We start from the raw sequence: 20,484 nt of genomic DNA, 5'->3' as shown, positions 1-20,484 counted from the left end.
GACATCAGCTACACCGAATAATTCAGCAGCATCTTCGATAGCAGCCTCTTCAGCAGCCTCTTCGATTGCCAGTTCGACGACCTCAAAAGGAAAGAGGAACCGTAAAGCGCCTGCTTATTTTGGATTTGAGAGCTTGGTATGCTCCGTTAGTGATCCCAAGATAATGCCGGCACCTAAACGTTAAAGACCGAGTAACCCTGTAATCGAAACTCTAATACAGGAGGAGGCCTTGCAACCACCAGCAGACGAAACTTCTTTGTTGTAGCCCACAAGAACCTCAACCACTCGGAAATTGGTCTCCAGAAGAGTACGATTATGCTGACTACAAAAATGAAGTCAGTATGGGCGTTATCGATGCCGAAAACCAAATTTGAGAACTTTTCATTTTCCCTGTAGCAATAAAGAGTAATTTTCCAATTTAGATTTTCAATTTCATTCTTAACTTTAAACTTTAAATTATTTGTTGGTTGAATTCATTTTCGTTGAAAAAATTATGTTGTGAATGAGAATATTATATGTTCGTTCAATAGAATTATCTGTTAATTTGAATGGCGTTACACTTGTGCTGCATTTGCTTATTAATTTACGCCGCTTGTTTAGTTTTGTTTGTAAACGTTAATTGTCTACATGATCTTTAATTTCAAATAGAATGCCATTGCAACTCCAATTGTCCTGTTCTTGTTGTAATCCTAGTTGCGTTTAGTGTCCTCATTTTGAGTGTTAACTCCGACTATAAGGTCAAGTTTTCAGTATGTTCAAGCTTTCCCATTTTATTACCTAAATTAAGTTTCATTCTTTTAACAATATTTCTGCAATTCAGTTGTTCTCAATCTCTCCTGTTTTGATACAAGAATAGCTCATTAAGGATTCGAGTCAGAATTCCACCTCATCAGAATAATGTCGCATTCGTAACACTATTGCTTAATATAATTGAGAACTGTAATCCTACACTTCACCGAATACAGTGGATTCGCACGTCTAATCCAGCTTCTCTAAATCATCGCGCATTCGTGGCTCCAATCCATACTTCTGTAGTAGAGGATATCACAAAGTGAAAGGTTTGGATGTGTTATGAGGGTTTCATGTGGGGCAATAGGAGCTGTTGGGGGAGTGTTACTACCAGGACTGGTCATTGATTTAAAAGGACTGAAATCATTACATTGAAAAATTGTTAAGAACAGAAGAACGGTTTAAATCAAATTCAAATGAGAAAATTGTGATTATTTAAGAAGCCTCAAGAATAGTTAAATTAGGTAAGTTAATTTTAAGGCCTATCTTATTTAAATGAACAAGTTAATTTTATGGTGCCTCTCTGAGGCCCCAAATTATACAGCTGTTTTGAACATTAGATACTTCGACGACCAGATTAGTAGAGGGACCACATGTATAACTTGAGAGTTCAACCGCTAGTTCAACTCTTGCTATATAGTTAAGTATTAAAGAAAGATAAATGCAAATATGAACTAATAAATTATGTTAAAAAGAAACAAATATGACGCGAGCATGAAGGGATAGAATAGTTAAGTTATTGGGATTAAAATAGCACTAATTAGCAGAGGTTGACTTATTTTAAATTAAACTGTAAATTAGATAGAAATTAAAAGAAGATATGTTGTACTTACCATAATTCATAAATTGTTCTAAATTGCTCCAAATTGTTCTAAATTGGTCTAAATTGTTAGTATTTTGTGACTTAGAGAGTTCTTAGTTAAGAACTAATCACAAAATATACTAAATTAAAATGTATCTCAATTTAGTTGAGATTTATCAATTGAACGATACGGGAGTTTGATTTCAATCTGAAATTATCGGGGACCAAAGAAAGCTGGTGGTCGAGCATGCAAGCTCTTTTTATACTTGCGGGCACGCCTCTCTCTAGTATCCTAGTGCATAGAGATAACAGTGTTGACAGATTTATCAAGGTTAATTTGTGCTCTCAAATGGGCGTGTTATAATCACGTCTTGGTATTCTCAGTTTGAGTTAGTGATCTTAAAATAGTAGTTCATTCAAAACTTCTTAACAATTTGTTCTAAGGTTAAATCGGACTTTGTCCAAATCAATTTGTGCTTCACCCACTATAACGTAATTCTCAAAATAGCACTTCGATTATCAAACAGTCCTACTGAGTGTACACCGCTTCAATAAAATGTCATTGTGAGGCATAATCAGAATTATCTACAATCTTTTTTGTGAATTTTAGCTTTTTCTCTCTAGATTGTTTTTGCCTTTATTCGACGCAACAACGTCTACTCCTTGGAACTTCGAGCGTTAGATAAAGACTGTGAAAGCACGCGACTAAACGAGCAACTGAATCACAACGCTAAGCCTCCTGGCTTCACAGCTTCTGGCCTCCCGGGTCGAGGAAATTTCATATAAACATGTAAGATAAGCGGTGAAAAGTTGTTTTTTGTCACCCCAAAATTCTTAAATAAATACGTAAAATTGCGGTCAAATTATGTGGTTTAGAAATCATGCTAGAGTAAGCGATGAACTTACAGAAATACACCACATTTCACGCTTACTGCAAATTACAGTCCTTGCACGGGTTCGAACTTCTCACCTCCTGCATGTCAGCCACTTTTTCTTCCACTGCGCCACCTCTCACAATATTCTTCCTTATTTGTTTTGATTGTAAATCAGATTCAATCTTCTTCGAATTTTAGCGGTGAAATTACATATTTTAGCGGTGAAATGTGGTTATTTTTTGATAAGTTCACCTCTTAATTTAGTGGTAAAATTACATAAATTCACCGCTTATAAAAGTTTCAAAAAGATGTAGGATTAGGGGATGATTTTAGGGGGCCAAATCTAACAATTCATCCTTTACTACCCATTACCCCCATATCTTACATCTTTTGGCATTTTTTCTAAGCGGTGAATTTATGTAATTTCACCACTCATTTAACCGGCGAATTCATGTAATTTCACCGCATTCACCGCTTATCTCACATATTTTAGACAGTTTTTTCAAAGCGGTGAAATTATGTAATTTTACCGCTGCCAGGCGATAAATGTTTTTCACCGCAATCACCGCCTCATTTATGTTATTTCACCACATTCACCGCTTATCTTACAAAATTTTCCTTATTCACTGCTTATCTTACATAATTTTGTTTTGAATGGCGATGACACCTCGACCCGGGCTTGTCTTATCCTCTGGGCGTTTTTACTATAACTCCCAGTTGCCCTGATCCTGATATTGCGACGTATTTCAGGACCAATATTTTTTGTATCACCTGGCTCAATTGTCCTCGTACTTTTTAGTAAACTTCTTAAAATGTCCGGCTCTCGATTTATTTGACTTCAAGCACGGTTCGGTACTGGACCCATATTGTTAGCTAGCCTCCTACCTAACGTGTGAAGCAATTACGTGCCAATGACACCTTCCGTTTTGATCTGTTCCTTCCGAATTAAATGCGCACTTGCTGGTCTATTTCAGAACAAGAAACCAGTGAGAGGCTAAGAGCGTGCCGCCCGGGTTTATTACCAGTAGAACAGAAAAAAATGTAAGGGATGTGTTAAACAATACAAAATTTGATTGTTATATTTAAATTAAGGAATAAGGGTTATGCATATTATCAATTGAGAGTTTGAACGGGGTTTATCACTTACTGCACACACCAAAAGTCTATGTAATGGTTAAGTGACTCTGCTTGAAGTCACTGAGAACTTCTGGCGTTTATCGAGAACCGCGAAGCGGTTTGAGATATTAAGTTAGAGTTTCGAAGTGACTTATGCAGAGTCACGTAACCGTGCTTAAAACACGAAACGCGCACGTTTTAAAATGACGAAAGTAAACCGAATTGATCTTCTTGGCCAAGTACCCAGGTTGCCCACCTTAGACGAAACTTTGAAAACTTACTAAGACTTATAAGCTGCCGTAGAAAACTTACAAAACTTTGTACGGCACCGTATAAGGCCGTAATAAGTTTTCTACGGCACCGTAGCCAATTAATGTAATTACCGATTTGTCAATTCTAAATCCCTAAAATCGACTTTAAATCTATCGCTTATCTAATACAAGTCACTTTTTCATCACTTTATGGCACTGGGTATAACTTTTTAAATCTCTGAAAAATTACAAAACTTAGTACGGTGCCTTATAAGGCCATATCAAGTTTTGTAATTTTTCTAAGGTAATGTTTTCGAACTTTAATTTGCAACCTGGGTAGTGACTTCTGGCATTTTGACTTCTGGCACTGCAGACTGTCGGCATTTTAAAATGTGCACGTGAGTGTTTTAATGTTATTTCAGCTATTCATCTGTTTGCTTAGATAGTCCTTTTAGACAACTGTTAGTCCCACTTGACACTTGAAGGGCACGTGCCTGCTTCATATCATTGCGCCGATATTAGGGGTAACAAAAACGCTATTGACGTAACTGGAATGACATACGCATGAAAACCTAATCTATAGGGGGTGGCTCAGTACTTTTAATAATGCAAACTAATTCGCCAAATTCAAGTATTGACTGTTCCGAGGACTCATGAGCACTAGGTGAGCTGATTGATGTGGTTTCAAGGTGCCGAGGAATAAGATGATTTCATGGCTTTGTGCGATGGCACATAAATGAGGTTCTATTTGCCCGAAGTCCCTTCCCAGGCCGAGGTGTCCACCCGTATTCCAACGCTATTAAGTGAGAATAAGGGTGTAAAGCATTTTTCATTCTTAAATAGCGGGGAAAAAGTTAAAGAGTGTAGTATTGAGATAAGTACACTTTTTACACTCTTTATACTCTTTACTCCACTCTATACACTCTTTACTCCACTCTTTACACTCTTTACTCCGATCTTTACACTCTTTACTCCACTCTTTAAACTCTTTACTCCACTCTTTACACTCTTTACTCCGATCTTTACACTCTTTACTCCACTCTTTAAACTCTTTACTCCACTCTTTACACTCTTTTCTCTACTCTTTACACTCTTTACTCCACTCTTTACACTCCTTACTCCACTCATTACACTCTTTACTCCACTCTTTACACTCTTTACTCCGCTCTTTACACTCTTTACTCCACTCTTTACACTCTTTACTCCACTCTTTACACTCTTTACTCCACTCTTTACACTCTTTACTCCACTCTTTACACTCTTTACTCCACTCTTTACACTCTTTACTCCGCTCTTTACACTCTTTACTCCACTCTTTACACTCTTTACTCCACTCTTTACACTCTTTACTCCACTCTATACACTCTTTACTCCACTCTTTACACTCTTTACTCCGATCTTTACACTCTTTACTCCACTCTTTAAACTCTTTACTCCACTCTTTACACTCTTTTCTCTACTCTTTACACTCTTTACTCCACTCTTTACACTCCTTACTCCACTCATTACACTCTTTACTCCACTCTTTACACTCTTTACTCCGCTCTTTACACTCTTTACTCCACTCTTTACACTCTTTACTCTGATCTTTACACTCTTTACTCCACTCTTTAAACTCTTTACTCCACTCTTTACACTCCTTACTCCACTCATTACACTCTTTACTCCACTCTTTACACTCTTTACTCCGCTCTTTACACTCTTTACTCCACTCTTTACACTCTTTACTCCACTCTTTACACTCTTTACTCCACTCTTTACTCCACTCTTTACACTCTTTACTCCACTCTTTACACTCTTTACTCCACTCTTTACACTCTTTACTCCACTCTTTACACTCTTTACTCCACTCTTTACACTCTTTACTCCGCTCTTTTTAAAAACACCAGTAAAATTACACTTTAAAATGGGATTCCACCCTTATTAAGGGTAGCACTAACGGTGTAAAAATATTATTTTACACTCTCTACACTCTTTTCTCCGTTATTTTTGGGCACAATCCTCGGCCCGGGTTCAGGATGAAATCCTGTTTGCATGAGGAACTGGCTGATTTAACTGCATGAGATGTAGATGTATGGGGGTCACTGTGTTGAGTTACCATCCTATGTAGTAGTAGTAGGTGGGGGGGGGGGGGGTCGAACTTTCATAAGTAATTCTGGCATGCAAAGATTTCCAATATCGCTTTTGCGATAGGTATCGGGACAACTGTACAGAGGGACTGCACTGAGTTGCCATAAAAGTCAGTGCGGGCAGGATTTAACTGAATACTTTTATAAAGGCATCTGGGATCTTTTCCGTTTGTGCCCCCCCCCCCCCCAGCTTAGTGGGCGCATATTATTTGCACCCCCCAGACAGACGCACGTGCAATATTTTTACAATGATTTAATATGTAATGGCACGTGCTCTGTAACTGGGGGGCGCATAACGTACTGGGGAGGCACAAACGGAAAAGATCCGGCATCTGAATAAAGTCCTACTTGCATGATATTCCCGTACTGAAATGGCGAGACTGCTCTTTGAATTGCATGAAAATTGAACTCACTGAAATGATGAGTCGAGAATGTCAACTAGGGAATGACAATATACTTGAAAACGAGGTTAGAATAATAGGTTAATAAACTGTGAGCTGGTTAGATGAGCTGCAATTACTGAACAAATGTGTAAATGGCTTCATATTGCATTAAGAGACCATTCACCTGAGCACGCCCCAGTGAGTCCCTTGATCTGTAAGTGTATTTAGGGATATAAGACCCGTTCATATGAACCGTCTCTTGAAAGCCAGACTGACCGACCTTGGAAAATTTGCCAAGGCCCAAGAGGCACCGTATGTCTTAGAAAAAAATCGTACAAAGTTTTTGGTCAAGTTTAATACGGCGCCGTACACGGCCGTATCAAATTTTTGAGAAATCGTATTAAGGCCATATCAAGATTAATAATTAATAAAAAGCTACATTATAGTCAAATATGAGGATGTGAACTTCATTGATTCATAATGATCAGCAACAAATGAATCAGTTGAGATCTTTAACTGCAATACTGCCCGTTTTGTAAACTAGCCCGACCATTTATCCTATCAACAAAAACCAGTGACATTATAAGCAAAATCGCCCTTTGTAAGTTTTTGCCTCTTCAATTACTTACGAAGTTTTGTGGTAATTTTTGCACTATGAAAGCACTTGTGCGTTCGGTTGTTACTTGAATCTGAGAGAACTGATTCTTTCTGACAGCTTGGGTTACTTAGAAAATTTATATCCAGAAAATAATACCTAAGAAAACTTCCAAAACTTGGCATGGCCTTACATGGGGCCGGGCTTTGTTTTGTAATTTCAAACTGCTACGAGGGAAAAATTTATAACCATCGGGCGGATTTTCACAACAGTTCAAAGAATAAAAAACACATTAGAAATCTTACAAAATCTGATACGGCCTTATACGGCGCCGTACTAAAATTTTTGTTCATTCAGAGTTATGAAAAGTTTTAACCAGTACTAAAAGGTAATGAAAAAATGGCATGTTTGAGAGAAGTGTTATATCGATTTTTTATCGATAAGTGTCTATCGATTTTTTGAAATCAGACATTATAAGTTGTTAATTACATCATTTGGCCACAGTGCAGTAGAAAACCTGTTACGGCCTTGTACGCCACCGTACAATTTTTTATAATCTCCATATCAGAGCTACAAAGTTTTATAATTTCCGCATCAGAGCTGGCTGCATAAAATACATCAGCATGGGAAAATGGAGCGCTTCAGGTAGCTGCATTAAAATCAAGCATTGTATTAATTTTTAAGGATCCAATTTGTTTTCCAGGACGAAATTGTGTCAAAAAATGTTTTTTTTTGCTGCTTTTCTAACGTCTCAGTGATTTTTCAGGCGTCTGGCACCATGACTACTCTACTGTTAAAATCTCATCTGCGGCCAATTTTTTTCGAAATTAAAATTTTATCTCCTTCTAATTTTTTACCAGGCATACAGATTTAGATACTAGTATTAGACATACAAGGATGAATACTTTAATCGGCAGCTGAGCCGTTTTGCAGGTAATAACTATCGTTTAAAACTTCATTTTGCAAACGCGTTAAGCTCTGTGGCCAAACTAGTATTAGCCGGATGTTCAATTGGTTCATAAAACGAGAACATAACAACAGATAGAACTGTATTGGTAACTGGACGTCTCAGTGAAACAAAAATATGCCGACTAAAAAAAACCATTGCTGCAAGAACTAGATTTATTGTTTTGTAAATAAATGCGAACGGGGCCACTTTCAGGGCACTTTCAGAGCAATTTTCATTGAAATATCAAGGGAGCCCTCTTGTTACTTTTATTAAAGTTTTTCACTAATATCTCTAACTTTTTAGCATTGTTATGATTATTGTCTATTTAAATTATTAATTTCAAGATGACTTTTTTTAAAATTTATGATTGATAAAATTGTCTGTATTATAGTTATTATACGTTTTTCGTGAAGAATTTATTCGTTTATCTTTTACAATCTTTCAAGTTCGTAAAAAATGTCTCTTTTATGCAGTTTTATGTTCGTTAAAACGCACCGTAAACTTCGGTACTGTTATTGTCCTTTTCAAAAACATCCGGAAATTTGTTTCGCGAACAAAAAATATTTACGAATTCAATTTTGTGCCCGTTTTCCCACTGAATGGAACTGATTTTGAACATTTGAGAGACTTGCAGATATTTTTTAAGCGACATTTTTTTTACTTAATAAAGTGCTGAAACCATTTACAGGAAGTTCAGTATAACTTATATACTGTAGAAACACTGTACAGAGTGCTTGAAAACTGACACAGGCACACTCTAGTATGACAGTCGCATCCAACGATTGACCACCCTAAACCTTTCTCGGCAGCCATTTCCATGTCATATATTGAGTTTATGTCAACTTGGCAACCATATAGCTGAACATGAAAAGATAACAACATTGCTTAAAAAGCTCTTAAAACAGCCATGCATTGCATTCTGAGTGGAGAAAAGCTCATAAAGACAATTGAAACAGAAATTGAATTTCATGGTGTCTTGGGAATCATATCCAAGACCATACACATTTATGGCGCCATGTAAGACCATAAAAGTCAAAGTCAAAAAACATTTTAAAAAAATACTGAAAATAGTTAAATTAACATCTTCTGACTACATTAAGCCTCCTCAAGAGCGAATTTAGTTAGTTTGATTTTTTAATGTCTTGGCAATCATATCTAAGACCATAAATACCTATGGTCTTGCTCATGGTTGCCAAGATGATCATACGATGAAAAGAATAGCTTTAATGTTTCTATAGCACAAAACGATTACTATTTGTATTAGAAGATATTATGAAGCCAGATCTGGACACAAAGTTTATATCACGGCTCGGGCGTCCACTGCTCCAGCAAATTATTTTTTTTGAATATAACCATTTAATCAAATTATTTTGTGTATTTCGTTAACATTTTCGTCATCTGTACTCAGCATACAAGACGAAATGGACCATTTTTGATAGAAAGCAAACTTAAAAAGTTTTATTTTCACGAAATTTGATATGCAAAACATTGGGCATTTTATTTAGTATTCATTGAAAAAGTTTATTAAACAAAAGTACAAAACAATAAACTAAATACTAATTTAACCAAATTTTTTCATTTATACAATTGTGAGTAGAACTGTTTGTTCACTTTAAATCATTCACGCATACTGTATGAACATATATAATTGTTATTTTAAAACTTTAATCGCATATATCACTTGAACAAATCCTGTTTAATATTAGAATGTTCTGAGCATTCGGGTGAAAACACAAATTAATTTAAACTATCGACTCATGATTATCAAAAGAGAAGTGTTCATTGGGATGGAAAGGGAAAGCGAAAAGGGTAGAGAGATGGAGGGGGATCAGGGGAGGGGGAGGTGGAGGGGGTATTGGAAAAGAAACAATTCTTCAAAATTGCTGTAGAATCCTTGCAATTATTGTGTACATAATCTGGTCTTTGCTCGTCAAGCTTTTGGTTGTTGATTTCGGGCTTTTCACACGCATTTTTTCGTGGCAGGGTCACAAGACTGGCCCGAGGGACAGCGTGCATCCTGGTCACATCCATCTGGAATCGAGAGAGTGGAGTCGAAGAGGCATAGATCGATTACAAAACTGCAAAACAGTTGCTTGTACCTGTCACAATCTTTATCTCCATCGCACAAATCTCCTTCAACACTGTTCATTTTGTAGACAATATCCTCGCGCTTATTGTTAAACATGTATGGGTTGTAACGTCTGTCGAATACATAGTAGGCGTTGATGAAAACAACACATGTGGCAATGATTGCAAGTTGCGTCAGCATTTTTGTTCACGTTTCGGAATCTGCAGCTGAAAAAAGGAACGTATTTTTAGTTGATATCGATTTGGTCAAGGAAACCTAATTATGTCCCAGGATGACCCTTCTTAGATAGCACATCTAAGACAGTATATGGTTTCATCCAAGTCTAGGCAAAATTCATTGCTCATCTTTGCTATGTGGTTTCTAAGAACATATATGTTATCTAAGAACGTATATGATCTTTGGTATGATTTTCAAGATTTACGTTTAAGCAGAGCAGCACGTTTTCGATGGAACATTTTATGGTCTTGAATATGATATCCAAGAAGCCGTTATGATATTGGATATGGAAACTAAGACATCATGGATATGGTTCTAATTCCGTCCGTCTTCAAGTACAATTATGCCTCTAGAACCTTAACAACCTAAAGCACGTCGTTTCCGAGTACTTCCAATCTTTTGAATGGTCTTGCATATGATATCTAAGAAGCCATACACTCTAGATGAATTTGATACGGTATCTATGATCGGTGTATGGTGGTCAAACCGGGGTTGTAAGCATTTTGAGGCAAATTTTCCGGTGGTGAGTTCTAAACAAATAAACAATAAGAAACAGGATCAGGTACAACAATTATGACAATTATGGCGTCCGCTCTCTGCCCCGACTTAAATTGTTTATGTATGTCGTTCAACCGACAGTGACATTAAAAGATCGTAGGGTTTGGTTTAATGACCAAAATTAAAGATTCACAGGTTTTTGAGGTCAAAAGTTTAGGGGCGATATGATATAGCGGCCGTAAAAACTTGGTGTTAGAAATCGGGTGCCATCGCGGTCAAAAGAACTAAAACACATAATTTTTGCCGGTAAAAAGGACCATTTCGAAACTATGTATTATTAATATTTGAAGTGGATTCCAATTACAAAATTGAGCAAAAGGACAAAAGATTATGATGGCATTTCCTCTAAAGTTTCCATGTAAAAATTTTAACAGACACAAAATCGTACAAAATGTATCTGCATGTAAATTTGGCCCTCAATTTTGAAACATGAGGTGACCATTAAAAAATTGACAAAAAAAATTGTGTGTTGCAACTTGCGTTTATATTAGAAAACGTTGGACACTGAAATCCAAACTTGTATGTCCTTTTGAACAATAATGTTTAGTTCTATATAAGGACTGTTATTACTTTATAGAGCCGATTAATTCAATTTTTGCGTTTTCATTTTGATTTTTTAATAACGAAAAAAGTACTGTAAAAATATTCAATGTAAATTTTATAAAACAAGAAAATACCTATGAAGTACGAAAGAGTTCTTTCTGCTACAACAGGCCGCGTTAGCAAATAAAGTTTTGATTTTTTGAAGAATGATTTAAACGAGTTCTTTTCTGGTTTTAATACGGTGGTCAGGTGATGAATTTTTTGTATGCCATCGTACGACAATTTTGAATTGGCAAGGTAGTCACGAATAAAATCACGAGAAAGTAAAGTCACGAGAAAACAAACAGCTGTTTAATTCTTATCAATTAGTTCAAATAGGAAAAAAATCGTTCGCCTTTTTCGATGCAAGTTTTAATCTGCTTTAACTATGGTACACGTACTGATAATTACAGCGTAGGTGCTGTTAATCAGTTCTTGGCGTGGTTAAAATATTTGGCCTTTTGAAGGCCACAGTGAGACAATATAGTATTGGCAAGTTACGTTTTTCACGAGAGTCACGAGTAAAATAACGAGAAAGTAAAGTCACGAGAAAACAAAATGCTGTTTGATTCATATTAATTAATTAATTGAAAAAGAAAAACTTCGTTTGCCGTTTTTGATGAAAATTTCAAACTACTTTACTTATTGTGTACACGTAATGATGATTACAGCGTAGATGTTATTAATAAATTCTTAGCTTAGTTAATAAGTTCTTAGCTTGGTTAAATTACAAAGCAAAGTACGTATAATTCCGCTTGTTTGCTTTTAATTCTAATTTACTTTTGGTGTGTGTGTGTGTGTGTGTGCAGGTACTGATAATTACCGCGCAGTTGCTGGTAATCAATTCTTAACTCGGTTAAAAAATTCGTAGCTACAAAACAAAGTAGAAGTAATTGTGGTTCTCAGCTTTTAATTATAATCTGGCTAAATCCAGTAATATAATTTAGTCGGCTAAATGCATCATTAACCGATTTTAAAACCGAGGTTTGGTCTCTGCTATTCAAAAGATGACTTTAGATTACTCTTCCTGAACTTTGCAGCACTTTTTGGGCAGGCTTAAGTGAACTTTCATGAACCGCAAACAATCATCTAGTCGATTCTTTGATCTGACTGGTCTTACGATCAGCTCTCCGATCGTTTTACTTGAGACGCGTCCCTAAAGCAGATTTTGTGACAATAACATGTGAGTTATCAACAAAAAAAAGTTTTGAACAAAAATGAACAGAACTTTTTGTTGTGAATAAATTCTTTAAAAAAAATGGCACAGCTGCGAACATGTTTGAACTTAGCGTGCAAATTGATTTGAAAAAGTTTATCACCTTTATTTAATTGGAAACTATCTCATCCTTATAATTTACTCTTATAAAAATACTCTTATGATATGTGAGGTTGCCTGCTGGGGGATTAAAAATTTCAGCAACACTAGTACAAAATTTAGAAAATTGGCCGCCAGATAAACGGAACAACGAGCACAAATCTATATATGCAATTGGTGCTCTAAAATTGTTTTTCGAATTAAAAGACTGCATTTTCTGGCTATAGAGACTCAGAAATTAGCTAAACTAGGAACCTCAAAAAGGACTGATTTTCGAATGAGCCTAAAGTGAACCAGCAGTTAATGCACTTTTGAAGGTAACTTTGAAGTTTCCTAGTTTGACTACTAAGAAATTAAAAAAGACATAGATGACCTGCTTCGACAAGGAAATTTTTTACAATCCACCATTCCATTTTTAAAAAAAGTCGAACTAACAGTGTCTCGTTAAGGTTGAGCACTATCTACCTATCATCTTTTCTGAGTTACATCTTCCTTCCTTCTAATCTGATGTGTTGTTGTATAACAAATGTTTACGAAAATCAATGCAATTTTGTTTTTTTTTCTTAATTCACAATCTAAGCAATTGAATGTTAAGTGTACAATCGGCAGTATGAGTATTAAATCAGAAGAACTCGAAAAACGAATGAAAAACTGTGAACAAAATCAATAAATTTAAAAATTTAATATATTTTTCACTACGAAACGGTTCAAGCGCTTCAAAATCGCTCATGTGTGTGATAAATTTCAAAATCACGATTACTTTCAAAATTGACTTTGTTTTACGCAGTTTGCTTCTTGATTGATTTTTCGAGAAAGCGAGTTCAGAATTAATTGAACGTGAAAGTCAAAGACTTTTTTTGTTATAACTCCAGATATAAAAATTAAAACCCCCCGTCTATTCCATAATAACTTTACCGATTCAAATTTTCCTAATCAATTCAAAACGTATTAAGGGGGGGGGGCAGAGGAGCCCGCATTGAACTCAAATACTTACTACCACTAATTGACCATATATGTTCCATAAAAGTCCATACAAAATTTCGTTTCACGATCTTGCTAAGGTGACTAAGTTTCCATATATGGTCCGTTTTATGGGTAAAAAATTTTCCAAGGAGAGCACTTTTTTGTTCCCATGTCAATACGTGAATGAAAGAGTGTGCCCTGCCATATATGATTTGTTTCACCAGGGTCGAGGTTTGGCGGTCAATTTTCACCGCGTATTTCTTACATCTTTTTGCGGTGAATGCGGTGAATCGCGGTGAATTATTTTTTTTCACCGCCTTCTCAGTATTTTTACAAAAAAGTACTCTCCCTACACGGGTTCGAATCGCTGACCTCCTCAATGCCTTCATTTGCTTATTCCACTGCGCCAACTGTCACGTTATTCTTTGATATTTCTTTTAAATTTAAATCAAATTGAGTAAAGTTTAGAAAGAAAATGCAGTGAATTTTTGTAAGAAATGCGATGAAATGCGGTGAATTATTTTTTTTCACCGCATTCACCGCATTTACCGCATTTCTTTCAAAAATTCACCGAAAATCTCGACCCGGGTATGGTTTATAAGTGTCCACATGTGTTCGTTTTATGGTTGGTAAGTTTCCATATCTGGTCCGTTTTATTGTTATTGGGTTTCCTATATCGTCGCTGAAGATATAAGAGTGTCAGATAGGTGCACTTAGTAGTACATCTTTGGAAGACTAAGGGACTACAGTTTTAAAAGTTATAAAGTTGTTGACAGAAAATACTTGTTAATGATTGGTTATTGTAGAAAAGGGAACAAAGTAGTGTTTGAATCTACCCGGGAATCAATTTTGTTCGGATTATGCAGTTATTGAAAGTCTTCTTTGGTCTTTTTATGTTTTAATTTTCTCTTTATGTCTCTTTTCTCATTCTGAATTTGTTGGGCAGGTATTCGAGATTAAGTTTAGTGGTTAGTGGATAAGTTCTGAGTGAATGGCAAGAACATCGTTAGGGAGATCTTTCACCCTGGAGATCTTGAGTTAGTTTTACAGAATTGCATTAGGGTCTCGGCAATTTTTTCACATTTCGGTCTCGTATTTGAGTCTCAGTGTTAATCGTCGGATAATCGCTATCGACTTGAGGACTTGAAACAGTAAATAAGTGCAAAAAAAAAAACGAACACATACGGCAAATCTTGGACAAAAGGTTAGGAACTAAGGTCCAATATTGCGATTTTAAACTCTAAGGGTTTTCTTCAGAAACAGTGAAATTTTATAAAGGGTTGGATGCACGTGGTCAGTCGTGCAATAATTTGATCTTAGTGTATCAGAGTGGCTTTTATCAAAAAGAAATCAACTAGTCACATTAGAAGCTTTTCTCACAAAGGAGTCGAGTTTCTTAGGTTTGTGATTTTCTTTTTACTGACACTATTAATTAAGTGTTGTCTAGAAAAGAACTAGTTTTTGATTCTCTGATGCAGGAGCAACTCTGTGTAAGTGATAGATAGCATCATAAATTATGTAACTGTCTCATCTGTTATGTAGTAAGCTAGACCTTGCGTGTGTAACTTTCGCATCTCGTTGAGATGCTCACTTGCGCATCGTACTTTCTGTATCATCTGTTATCGATTTGATCCTAAAGATCCCAAATAGCAACATTTGCGTGAAAAAAAGTTTGGTTTTCTCTATACACAAGGTAAGTTTGTTTATGTCAGCATATTCTTTTGTTTTCTGTAGATGTCATGTACTTTTCCATTTAAACTATTGCCTTTCTACAGTAGACAATACTTGTGTCATTTGCGAACTGTTTTACCTTCTTGGTTTGTGTTTATGTTAGTTGAAAGACGTTATTGGAGGTAATGGATGTGAATTGAATATATTGGATGGACCTTTGTTTGATAATCCAATAGTTTGAGTAAATTTGATGTGACTTTCTTGGGTGGTAAGTCACTTAATTGAATTCTTTTGTCTTTATAAATCTGCTCACTATTGTGTCCGAGTTGTTTTCAAGAGTTCATGTGTGCTTTTTCATAATCGTCGGTCAATTTTTTAGTATTGCTAATTGGATAATTGCCGCCGCAATTACCGATACTACAGAGAGTATAATTATTTAACCGTCGACTTTGTGAACACTTTAGACTTAGTCTAAACTGACGGAATATTAAGAGAGAGCTTTGCTGCGTGAAATGCGTTGAGTGAATGAAAACATTATTCATAGCCAAATTATGCTGTGTATAATTTAATACACTATAGAGCAAGCTATGCCGGTTGATTCACTGCCACTATTGATAAGCGTAATAAATGAAGGATACTGAAGCTATCCAGGCAGCTCTTCACAGCAGCAAGTCTGAAACGAGTATATGACTAAAGACGAAAAATAGTCGGCTCCACGAATGACCTAGGAATTGATTAGGAGCTAGTCATAGGTCTTGTGATTTTTTAGTCGTGTTGACTGAATTATAAACACGCACGAGCCTAGAGTTTGCTGCTCAAGGAAATCAGGTCTAAACTCAAACAGCGCAAACTTAAGCCGCTTCATTTTCCACTGAAAAATTCTCTCTTTCTCTCTCTCTCTCTCTCTCTCTCTCTCTTCCTCTCTTTGCTCTAAGAGCGAAACATCAACTCCTCTGCTAAGCGGCGACAACAGCAGCGATTGTAAATCTGCCGATTTTCTAGCAAAATAGACTTAGAGTAATATTCACATCCAGCAGTAAGATGGATCTAATTTCTTGATTACGATTAGATACCCCACCATATTTTCAAGTAGGAATTACCCCCCAATTGTGCTCTATCTTTTCTATCTGTTCATTAATTAATCTTTATATCTAATCAATTTTATTTCTCGCAAATAACACATAGATTTGGAAATTAGCAAAGAACATTGTGAGCATATAGTGAGACTTATTCTAGCACTTAGTTGAGGTCGCTATAATAATAATATTGACTTAGCTCTAGTGTGGTAATTCAGATCAAGCGAATAAAATCCCTACCACATCAGAGTAAAAAACTGGTGCGACAAGGAGTAAAGAACGTCGGTTGCTCACACATTTAGGGACCTGGTGGACTTTTTGTGGCTAGTTTTCCAAACCAAAAACCCAGAGGTCACGCAGGTTCTGTGATAGGGCCACATACCGCGCTATCCCAGTACCTGTGTGAGATGTTCTAAGACTCTGAACTTCTCAATTACGACCGATCAAAAGAGACGGGTTCTCCCCAAAAAAGAACAGTCCACTGATTTAGTAACTTTCTTCGCACCGGTTCTTTGCTTCTCAGACCCAAATTTTGACACTGTAGGTTGGGTTTTTAAGCGCACAAGTGAGTACATAGTTGTGTATTATAAAAAGACGTCTTTTGATTGCCACCCCGCACAAAATTAGACAAGACCGGTCACATCAATGTTTCTTTTAGACTAAATAATTGTGTTTAACTTAACCAAATTTTTAATACTGTCAGCATAAAGAACTGTACTATCCCCCCTAGTCCTATATACGAAATCTTACACCCATAATCATTAATCTAGCTCTAATATATTGTCCGTAACTAAACTTTAGCGTGTCTTAAACATATTAACTTTTGATTTATCATCTAAATTATCGAACTTATCATCCTCCAAAGCCATAGTACTGCAAAAACAAATTGACCCACATGCAAATAAGTCTAGTTTAACGTTGTTCTGCTTCATTATACATGCAAAGTGTATCTATTAGTGTCTCTAAAAGTTAATAACTCACTCTGATAGCTACAAATAACGTTGTATTGTTAACCAAACGCCCCAGCAGTCACTATAACGCCTCAATTTAGCCCATGAATTTCTAACATTTTGCGGTTTTGAGTTAAACAAAGTTGTTTTTTGTCAGGTTTTTAGCCCAATTTTGTCTATTTTTTGACTAAATTAGCAATAATTAGTGAGAATTTGTCCAAAAATCAGCCAATTATACACAATTTTTTATTAGAATTGTCCAGAATAAAGTGGCAACTTTCAAATTTTATCAGATTTTTGACGAATTTAGCCCCTTTGGTGTAGAAATTGTGAGTTTTTGCCTAAATTCAACCCAGTTTTGAGTAAATAATTGAAATTTAGTGCCAAATCTAACTAAAGTTCAACAAAATAAGCCCAAATTATTCTTTAAAGTTTTCAATTTAAGCTCATATAGTCCTAAAATTCACTTATTTAGACCAAATGTTTTCAATTTTTCCCTGAAAATTGCCCGATTTTATACCCTTTGGTCCTAAATTTGCCCATTTTTGATAAATATTTTTCAGTTTTCATCCAAAATTGATGCAAATTTATCGGTTTTAATCCAAAATTTGCCTAAAACTATCCAGTAATTGACTATATTTAGTAGTTTTTAACCACAATTTTTGCTTTTAAACAGAAAGTCGAAACAATTTCAACCCAAAACTATTAGATTAGACCCAAATTATTGACATATTAGCCCGAAATTGTAAAAAAAAGGTCAAATTTAGCCGATTTTGCCCTGTTTCATTAAAAAACACGCTTTTGGTAAAAGATTGTCGAAATTTGCAAAAATTTTTCAAAATTTCGCCTAAATTGATCTGGTAATTGATCAAATTTGACCCAAAACTGTCACGTTTTGCCTAAAAGTGACCCAAAATTGACCCAGATAAACCAAAAATTGCCCAAAATTTGTAAAAAATTACCAAAATTGAACCACAAAAGCTGAAAAATATCTCATTTTGGAAACAAATTAGCGGTACAAATCTCAAAATTGGTCTCAAACTTACAAATAATTTCCTGAAATTCGCCGGTAATCCTGAAGTATGAGTAAATATTCGAACACACTGACAAAAATGGCCAATAAAAGCTTTTCGGTGCCTGTTATAATTTTATATACTAATAGAAATATAGTGTTTTATACACAATTAACCACCAAAACGGCAAACTTAACAGAAATATCACAATCTTTTCGTGCAACATTCCTAAGTAAACGTTCCCTTCACTGTTTTTTTTGTGATATTTAAGTTTCTCTTTCGTTTTTCGGAGCCATATATTAGATTGTTTTTGTTAGGTTACGTATAAATTTGCATACAAATTCACTTCAACAGATTAAAAGCTCAAAGATTTTGCAAAAAGTGTATGGAATATCTAATAGGAGACAAACAAATAAGTATCAAGGATAATTCACCAGACTGTCGAGTGCTCAAATACGTCATCGACGTTGAACAATCATACGTGACAATAGTCTGCCGTATTAAAGGAACAGGTAAACTGTCGGACAGGTAACCATATTTAAAATTGAAAGTACCTCCCTAGATTTTTTGTTCAATAGACTTAATAAACCTCGCTCAATCATCGATTTACAATGTATGTACACCCAACCACAAGCTTCCAATAAATGAGCGAAAGCAGCCAAAACTTGCAATTAGTACACTTGCCGTATAATAAGCTCTATATATTTGAAGAAGTTTCCATTTTTTCACCCACATTACCTAACTTTATTAAGGAAATAATCCTAATAGAAGAAAAAGTTAATTGTTTCTTAATCAGGAAATCTGATAGCAAAAAACAAATTATTTCCTATCGAGTCAGAGTATATCGGCCAATTTTAACAGCCTACTCTGAAAACAACCAAAAACCAAAGTTCTGTCACTCAGGAAAAATTTTCTGGCTGGAATATCAACTAACCAAAAATGATTGCTTTCAACGAATGAATAAATGTATATAATTAATTAATCTCAAATATTTTTTGTATAAAACACAGTTGAAAACAAAACAAAAATTCGTTTCTCCATTTATTGTCTTACAACTTAGCTTATGGATATTAGTACATAGCACCTAAATGTAACCATTTTGTACGACGATAAAGTTGCAAAAGTTAAAAAGTACACATTAAATAACGAAAAACAATCTCTGATTATTTATTACAAGTTTATTAACACATCGGCGCCTACACTGTTTTATGATATATGCAAGTTGTAATCCTGATTTTTACAAAACATTGAAAGCTTTGCACACGCGCAATAGTTATATTGAACTCCAGATAACTAAATTTGTACTTAATTTTTTAACTGATACTGTCCAAAACTAAACCTTTATTAAAACAAAAGTTGAGTTCAATGAGTATTGACGCTACCTTCTTGAATATTACTATCACACCTGGTCATAATACAGGCAAAGTTACTAGTTATAAAGTAGATAAGAAAAAGCAATATATGTACTTTTTCATTAATTTTGATAACGTTCCAGGACTAGCTTGCTACATAACACATGCAAAAAACAACCCAAAGTGAACCAAATTTTAGAAGCACTTCGTACTCCAAATAGTGTTTTTGAAATCGGACCATTTGTTTAAGCAAATTGTCTAAATATTTTTTAAATTTTTATAAAAAGTTCTGACCCTTTTCTTTTGATTAGAATTTTGTTTTGTTTCTTTTCATTTATCTTATCTTTTTCATATAAAAACTTAGTAATCATTCAACAAAAACCTTAAAACAAAAATGGCAAATATTGTAGCATACCCAGACTTTTCTCTTGAAAAAATCAAAGGCTTAGACCCAAGCGAGGACGTAGCAGATTTTCTAAGTCTGATAGAGAGAAAAATAGAGTTTTCGTTAAGACTTAGACCAGGAGCTGGAGATGCACAAAATGAACATGACGCACGTACACCAGCGGAACTATGGGATGATGTTAGGACAGATTTCTTAAATAGATTCACAGACGAGAAAGACAAGTACAGAAAACGAATTGAGGTAGAAACCATTCGTAGACAGCCAGATAAATTAATAAAAATTTATGTACACAGACTAACAAAAGCAGTGGAAAAAGGATGGCCACACCCATTCACAGACGCTCAAAGGCATTCTAAGTAAATGGAAGTTTTCGTAAGAGGACTAACTCTTCCAGCACTTAAACA

At 35.3% G+C, this 20,484-nt stretch overlaps 1 protein-coding gene and 1 long non-coding RNA gene across 3 annotated transcripts in view; both read right to left on the bottom strand.

Moving 5' to 3' along the window:
• LOC142351252 (protein BCCIP homolog) overlaps positions 1 to 20,484 on the bottom strand; it is a 443,863-nt gene that overhangs the window by 112,108 nt on the left and 311,271 nt on the right. The gene's annotated exons all lie outside the window — the stretch shown is intronic.
• LOC142350613 (uncharacterized) lies at positions 9,333 to 11,710 on the bottom strand. Its single transcript, XR_012760885.1, has 2 exons — positions 11,430 to 11,710; positions 9,333 to 10,184 (listed from the first exon to the last, which is right to left on the bottom strand). It is a non-coding gene; the product is annotated as an uncharacterized LOC142350613 (long non-coding RNA).

This window comes from Convolutriloba macropyga, chromosome 12 (assembly GCF_964194025.1).
Source record: "Convolutriloba macropyga chromosome 12, txConMacr16.3, whole genome shotgun sequence".
Classification (NCBI taxonomy): Eukaryota; Metazoa; Xenacoelomorpha; order Acoela; family Convolutidae; genus Convolutriloba; species Convolutriloba macropyga.
This window is presented reverse-complemented; position numbering and strand designations above follow the sequence as displayed.